We start from the raw sequence: 8,926 nt of genomic DNA, 5'->3' as shown, positions 1-8,926 counted from the left end.
AAAAACTATTTCAGAAGTTAATGGACGACAAATTATATATATATATATATTCATATTTTCTAGAAATGATACTGTACACTAAAGTTTTACCAGTATTATACATGTAAATTTAAAAATATTTTTTGAAGGCGTGCAAACATATGCATAAATTAGAAGTGTCATTTCAAATCATGTTCCTCACATCTTTGTTCTATAAATGCATGCCCTATCCTCCTCATCCATTGCTTCACAAAACATACTCAAAGGGAGTACTGTTAGACATCAAGAAAGAAACAATGGGAAGCAGAGTAGTAGCCCTTCTAGTACTATCACTAGTTTTATTCTCACTAGTACTACTATCTCCAACAACATCAACAGCCACACCAACCAACCCTTCAGTGATCATTGTCGGCGCCGGAATGTCCGGTGAGTCCTAAAAAGTCCTACCAATATGCATGCATATATGTACTTCTTCAACTCTCTATAATACACACAAAACACACATAAAATAACAGGTATATATATATATATATATAACTTTAGGAATTATGGCTGCCAAGACTTTGTCGGACGCCGGGCATAACAAACATACAGATCTTGGAGGCCACCGACCGCATCGGCGGCCGCATGCACAAGGTGCCCTTTGCCGGAATAAATGTAGAACTAGGTGCTAACTGGGTTGAAGGTGTTAATGGAAATGAGGTTAACCCTATTTGGGCTCTTGCTAATGATCTCAACCTTAGGAACTTCCGTTCTGACTATAATAATATATCAGCCAATTTCTACAAACATGGGTACGTTGTTTATATATCATCAGAAAAATTTTCTTTTTATTCTCTTACAAAATTTAGTTTATTTTTATTTTTATTTCTTCTTCTTCAACGTCTTCTTCTTCTTCTCTTGTCTTATGCATTTTCTTATATATCTTGCACAAAACAACGAAGCAGATTGGAATTATATTCATGCATGATATTGTGTCACGTGTTTTGCATAATAATTATCATGTTGATTTGGAGGGAAACCAACCAAATTCATTCATATATATGATTGAAAACTAAAATCACTATATTTTTATTTAATTAAAATTATTATTTTGATGTACGTGTTTATTCTAACCTTCCAATGGCACATTATACTTGTTGAAGCGAGAAAATAAGTACAATTTTTACTTGAAGAACCAAAATAAGTATGATATAATTACTTCATTTTAATTATTTAAACAGACTTGTTCAAAACTTATGTGTAAATATATTCATTAATTGTTGATTTTGTTATGTTTATTTGCTTGAAGGGGAGGATTGTATGATATCTCAGTGGTGGAGGAGGAAATAGAAAAAGCCGAAAAAGTGGAAGCTGCTGGAGAAGAAATTGTCCCTGAGTTGGCTGAGAATGGGAGAGATGATATTTCAATCCTCACCCTGCAACGTTTACTTGACCAGTAACAAACAATAACTTTAAAATCAATCATATGAAAAATTAAATATATAATTTTGATTAATTATGTAGTGATGGGTGTGCATATATATATATACAGTGTGCCAACAGATCCTATTGGAATGGCGGTTGACTACTACACATTTGATTATGAGTTTGCTGAGCCACCAAGAGTGACAAGCATGAGAAACACAATCCCATTGCCAACATTTAGTAACTTTGGTGAAGATGTTTACTTTGTGGCTGACCAACGTGGTTATGGTAGCATTGTAGAACATTTGGCTCGTCAGTTCCTTAAGACAGATGAAAATGGCAACATTATTGATTCACGTATTTCATTTAACAAGGTATATATTTTCATTTAATTAACATGCATGATAATATATATATATATATATATATCGGAGTTATTACATATAATTTATAGATCTATTTATATTTATACCTTTTTAATCTGGGTATGACTTATAAACACATCTAACTTTATAAAAGCATTAATGGAAACTACAAATGATATTTATATTTGCTCAAAAACAATGGGAATTTTTTACTTTCGATTAAAGGTAATATTATTCTCCATTTTCAAATTGATCAATGGGATATATATATATATATATATGTGTGTGTGTGTGTGTGTGTGTGAAGAAATGGTGACGGACATGATAATATGATTTTTGTCTCCAAGGAATTACTATAATTTTAGAATTTTTTAATATATCTGCAAATAACAACATTATTGAATGACATATAATGTTCAACAAGGTATTTTTATTTAACATGATATCAATTACATATAACTTTACTGATATGCATTTACAAATTTTTAGACATTTTGGGTTTATATCAACATGTAGTCTATTAAAATTTTATAAGGGTTAAAGATAATATTATTTGCAGTTTTCAAATTGCTTAGTGGGAAGTACAAATATGAAAAAATTATAAAGAAACATAGTTACATATGATTTTTTTTCTTGAAGGTATAACTATAATTTTTTATTTTTTATTTTGAATATATCTGCAATTTCCTTTTTTTAATTTAGTAGTTTATCATGGTTTTTTTATGTTTATAAAACCATAATTCTTTCCATATGAATATTATAATGCATTTTTAATTTGTTTTAAACTTTTTTTTAAATATTTCATAAATTTTGGTAAATATCGAATGGAGAATAATTGCAATATATTTATTCTAAGAATACAGAATATCGTTGCTATATTCTATGAATGGTAAAGGATAAAGAAGAGGATTTGTTTTACTAAGAATTTCCTTCATGTGAAACAACAATGAACCAATACAAATTGGGGTTGCACGCTGGAAATTGAACAATAAATTATGATTGGAAGAACTTAATTAATTGTTGTTAAATATTTATGCAGGTTGTGAGAGAAATAAATTATACAGACAATGGTGTTACTGTTTTCACTGAAGATGGTGAGACATATGAAGCAGATTATGTCATGGTTTCTGTCAGTCTTGGTGTTCTGCAAACTCATCTCATCAGATTCAATCCAGTTCTTCCTGTATGTTCATCTTCCCACTCTTTATATATGTATAGTAATTTATTTTTATTAATTAATTAATTCATCAAACCAATTCATTTTAATTTAGTTCAACTAGGAATTGAAAGTTATAATAAAAAAATATTATAAAAAAATGTTGTTTAGTTCACTAGATTCTAAAATTATTTTTAAAGAGTACCACATTGTATTATTGCATGTAGTGAATGTTGGTACTTTGGATGAGGGTGAAAACAAGGGAAATGTCTTTCACGAAATTATATAAAATATACTTTATATTTTAAATTTCTCAAATAAAATATAAAATCTTATAATCTAACATTTTAGATATATTTAACAAAACACTGGATTCAACTTTTGGATATTTTCAAATACATAAATTTATAAATACTACATATTGTAACTGAAAATCCATCATATTTTTAATTGCATCTTATTAAACATCACTTTATATTTATTGATTTTCTTTGTAATTTATGCATGAGGTTAAAGGTCATAAATACATGTGCAATTCAACATGGTATCCTTTTGTTATTTTTATTTTTCAATAGCCTAGAAAGGAATATTTTCTATCCCTTGATTAGATGTATTTTGTTTTTAGTTTTACAACAAAATATATTATTATCACATTTAGATTGTAATTAAATTGATATATGTTTATTTTGTATTTTTCACCAGAATTGGAAGATCCTTGCGCTGTATCAGTTTGACATGGCTATTTACACCAAGATTTTTATTAAATTCAGTGAAACATTCTGGCCTACTGGAAATGGAACTGAGTTTTTCTTATATGCTAGTGAGAGGAGGGGGTATTATCCTATTTGGCAGGAAAGTTGTTGTTGTTATTATTATTTTATGTTTTTTAGATTTAAATTAATATAAAATAACATATAATTTATTATTTACAGCAATTTGAGAAACAATATCCAGGAGCGAATGTGTTGCTTGTCACAGTCTCTGATGAAGAATCTAGAAGAATAGAACAACAATCCGATGAGGAAACAAAGGCAGAAGTCATGGAGGTTTTAAGGGAGATGTTTGGAAAAGACATACCAGAGGCAATTGATATTCTTGTACCGAGATGGTGGTCTGATAGGTTTTTCAAAGGCACATTCTCCAATTGGCCAATTGGTGTTAACAAAAATGAGTATGATGAGATAAGGGTAAGTATCATGTTTTTGGTTATACATACTTTTTATTATTTATTACTTACCAACTCCATACTCTTATATGTTAATATCAAAATGAAGAAACCTGTTGGAAGGGTTCACTTCACCGGCGAGCACACAAGCGAGCATTACAATGGTTATGTTCATGGTGCTTATTTAGCAGGTTCGATTCTTTATATATATATGTATATGTATATGTACATGTGTATATATATATATATAATTATTTAAAAATCTATTACAGATAAAAATGCTGAGATTTTATAAAATTAATTTTTTTAATCTTCTTTTATTATATAGGAATTCATTCTGCAAACATCCTGATAGAGAGCATCAATAGTCAGACGTTCAAGTTTGGACGGGGCCCTGCCAACTTCATATAATGGTGTAATAACTAATAAATATTGAAATTTATTTTATTTATTTATATTATAAATATAGTTTATATTGATTAATTAAATATACGTTGGTATGAATATTAAACTTGGGATATTTTCTTGCAGATGATGAGATGAGGAGTGAGAATAAGGCTTTGCGTGCATCTTTATCAATATCGGAAGGGATGTCAAGTTAGATTGTTGTATTTGCTCATGAGTCTATCTTATGTCAAGTTTAAGTTAATTGTCTTTGTTTTATGGCTCATGTGACATTTGAGTCGTTTCATTCCATCCCCATCTATGAGATGCATGTTTCTTAATTTCATTTCGCTTTGTTAAAATTATTATTTACTGTTACTATTATTGTTGTTTATGTTAAAAAGATGGATAAATCATATTTATTAAAAATAAAAAAATTACATATTGATATTAAAGATTGATTTAAAAGAAGGCAAAATGAAAGATAGTTGTAACAAAATTAATATGCTAGGAGAGAAGGTCAGTTTTAATTCAATAATTAATTTTTTTTTGATAAAATTGGAACAAGCCACAAGTTTAACTTTTAATTTCTACGTTGAGAGGAAAATGATATACCTACTCTTTTGTAATAAAAGTAATATTCCATATTGGCTAATTATAAATCTTTATATCTTTATTATAAAATCCAGAGTGTTCGTAAATGGCTCAAGTGAGCATTATTGTTGACAACATTAAAATAGTATACGTCATATATAAGATTTAATGACACTCACAAATAATAGATTCTTTAAGAAAATAAATCTCTTTCTATGACGGTGAAAAATTTCTCAATAGTTCAATTCAATATTTGCCTATACATAACTCTATCATAAAATAGTATAAGAATACAGCAACTAATTAACAATAATTACAAAATCATATTTTATTTCATATAAGGTGTGATCTATTTAACGATATAAGAAATAAAGAGAACCATGTTTCACTTTAATGATTTTTACCATTAATTTCTATACTATTAATTTTTATACGATGTGATGCAAAAATAAAATATGTCATTAAAAATGAATAATATAATATCCAAAATTATGCATATAGCTAACTAAAATTATTTTATTAAAATATAATATATATTATTTAATATTGATAATATAATGCCCAAAATTATGCAACATTAATGAAATAAAAATTATGTTATTGTTAAATAATAACCAAAATTAACTTGGTAGGAGACAATAGGTTTTTAATCACATCTCACGGTTGGTGCAATTGGCTATTAAACTGGCTATTGCACCTTGTTTTGCAAGGAGGTTGGTGTCACTGCCTCTAGATCGCGCCAACGATCCACCGTGCGGCGCTCATCACGCCACCAAGGTGACGAGCCAGCTTACCGAAAACCTGGGATGAAAATAGCCTAAGATACAAGCAAGGCAAGTATGTCTATTAAGTAAACAAGGCATACAAGCAAGCAAGCAACATCAAAGACATCACAAGACACCAGGTATAGGGTCCAAGAAGCAATATACAAGTGATTACAAGCACAAGTCAGGATAATAGAGAGAAAAGATAAACTCTCAATTAAATGTATCGAGTTACACCACGAGCCACCATGACATAGCCAAGATCTTCATTCCCCATTGAATAAAGATGAATAAAGCCCCAAGAGATATAGCTACACCAAGTAAGCCAGTCTCTAGCTCTCTAGTTTTTTTTCTTCTACCAAGAGGGAAGGAGGAGGAGGGTATTTATAGCCAAACCCTCTCCATTGGATGATGACATCAAATATCCAATCCAATGGCCAAGATGTATTAGGTTGTCTCATTACAACTAACATAGTGCTACAGTGGCGAGAAAGCACAGTGCTACAATGCCCCCTAGACTCATCCAATTGCCATCAGGATCGAGCTACAGTCCTGCGCAATGACACTGTTCACCTGCCTGGTAACTGTCTTGGTATCACTGAGTCAACGCGCCCCACTCAGCAGGTAGCGCCCGTCTGTCAACCCAAGTGTGCCGATGCCTATCGGTACTTAGTCTGGCTCTCGGCCCATCCTCTCTATAATGACACTCGGTAATGCCCACGCGACTCGTGTCATGTTATCTCATAGCTAGCTAAGAGCTCCCACTCGCCCGCCCAAATTTGTCGACCGACCGTATAAGTCCATATCGACCGTACCGCCAGTACTTACGCCGATCTGGCTCATTGGCTCATACTTAGCCAAATATCGATCCCTCGACCTTCGATCATACGATGATCTCGGTCCCTCGGTCATGATCCCTGGGCCACGTGCATCACACCATGCGCGCTACTCGGCGAGCATTTGGTGACCTGCCGCACCATGCCCATGTACAGCTCGGTACTCCTGGGTGGGATTCTCAATCATGTGAGGCCGCAACCCTCATATAGGCCACCGGACAACTAATGTCTTGTTTGGACTTGAATTTGACCAATCTTGGCTTCATTGGTCATCCTCCCTCGACACGGAATGATCCTCCGCCAAGCGCATAAGGTAGAACCCTTACAAACCACCCCCATTAGAGAAAGTTTGACGCCCTCGTCGAACGGGGCTAAGTAGGTTTGATAACCTTATACGGCCAAACGAGCATCATTACTCGATTTCCCACAGATATTCCAAAGGACGTCTTCTTTGGTCTGCATCAACTTGAACTCCCAACTTTTGGCTTTATCTCAAAACCAAAGTGGGATCTTGAGGCCCATTATAGTACTTCAAGGTCATTGGTCGGCTGACGACGTCTTGACATGATGACATGAGGAATCAGTTCCTCCACATGTCAATACCACCCAGTCCACCGGCTCCCGCGCTACCTTCGTCGTCATCAATGGAATAGTAGGGTCTCAAAACTTGTTCTCGGCCAAGAAAACTGTACCCGTTCCAGCCCTATCTTAACCAAGCACACCGTCCTTGCCCCTGCCCCTTCCCCGGCCAGACAAGCTACCCATGCTTTTGCCTTTCTTACGGCCTAGCGAACTCTTGCTCCTGCCAAACAAGTTCTCCTACTTCCAACACAGCTTGCTATAGCAAAGGGGCTGAACAACCCTTTTTGCCACAAAGAGCAAATACATATTACAACGAAGGGGTGACTGTCCCTATGGTTTCATACAAAAGGGTGTCAAAACACACTTGACTCAAAAGAGCATACATACAAACACTACTCTTTTGACATATAAACACCTTGATGCCTCTTCGGATCCTTCCTATCATCAAGTAGTGGAGCTTCATTCTCTGTCTTCATGGTTTCCCATCACGTCGAACCCAGGTGGACAGTGGATCCTTTGAAAGATGGCTCGCTCTTGTGGCTGTCCCCATGGACTGGCACTATCGCCATCTTCCCCTTTGGATCCCTGGGAGCTTGGCTGGGACAAGCATCACCGCAACATCCTAGAGATTGAGATCTTTTCCGCCGAGGGAAGAGACTCCTCCATACCATGAGCTCTCTCGAGGTACCATATCTGCGTCCTGACCCGCCATATATTGGCTCTCATCACCCGTTTCCTTGGCATAGTCATAACCTCATGGACTTCCGACGACCTCGATGATCGGGTCTTCCCCAACTCGGCAGTAAGAGCCCGGACCTCCGAAGCCAACACCTGCACAAAGTGCTCCATCATTGAACCATGAAAATCATAATTAAAGTCAAACCATAATTAAGCATGATTTGGGAGTTATAAATAAAAGTGTGGAGTTGTTTACTCATTTTTGTTCCATAATTTTATGTGTATTTTCAATATATGTATATATGTATATATATATATATATATATATATATATATATATATATATATATATATATATCTCTATATATATATATTGTATTTTATGGTTTTTTTAAATTTTTTCCTATGAGTGTTTTTGGGTGTGTGTATATATAAGGATTCTAACCAAAAAAATACTTTACATAAGTAATTTAAGTCTCTACCACTTGGACCAACCGAATAGTCAAAAGATCTAATATTGATATCAATTTACATATTATGTGAAATATAGATCATATGACTCTTTTTAATCTAATAAAAATAATATGAATTTTTTTATTTTTAAAAATATATTAATGAGATAAATTTTGATCAATTATCAATGACCTCTTTGCTATGCCTATGCATGTCCTTGACTTTCCTTAAATGAGAGGCATTAATATTTGTTGCTTATTTGTAAAAAAAGAAAAATCCATATGTTTGATAAACTACATATATCATCATTCATCTTCGCTTTAAAATTCATATAGGTTGAAAAATGAATAAAATACCTAAAATGAATTAAAAACCATATTAAATATTTTAAAAGTGTAAATATTTAAAAGGAAAATAAAAAAAAAATAAAAAAACTCACGGACCATGTTGAATGATAAAGACATAAAATGATTTTGCCTATAATTAAATGATAAAAATAAAAAATTTAAAATAATACAACTGAGAATAAAACAAACAACAGCAAAAAGTCAATTATGAACAAA

At 32.8% G+C, this 8,926-nt stretch overlaps 1 pseudogene; it reads left to right on the top strand.

The window, feature by feature from the left end:
• Positions 1-217: 217 nt before the first annotated feature.
• LOC120253339 lies at positions 218-4,802 on the top strand (annotated as a pseudogene).
• The last annotated feature ends 4,124 nt before the right edge of the window (positions 4,803-8,926 follow it).

This window comes from Dioscorea cayenensis, unplaced genomic scaffold (assembly GCF_009730915.1).
Source record: "Dioscorea cayenensis subsp. rotundata cultivar TDr96_F1 unplaced genomic scaffold, TDr96_F1_v2_PseudoChromosome.rev07_lg8_w22 25.fasta BLBR01000052.1, whole genome shotgun sequence".
Classification (NCBI taxonomy): domain Eukaryota; kingdom Viridiplantae; phylum Streptophyta; class Magnoliopsida; order Dioscoreales; family Dioscoreaceae; genus Dioscorea; species Dioscorea cayenensis.
This window is presented reverse-complemented; position numbering and strand designations above follow the sequence as displayed.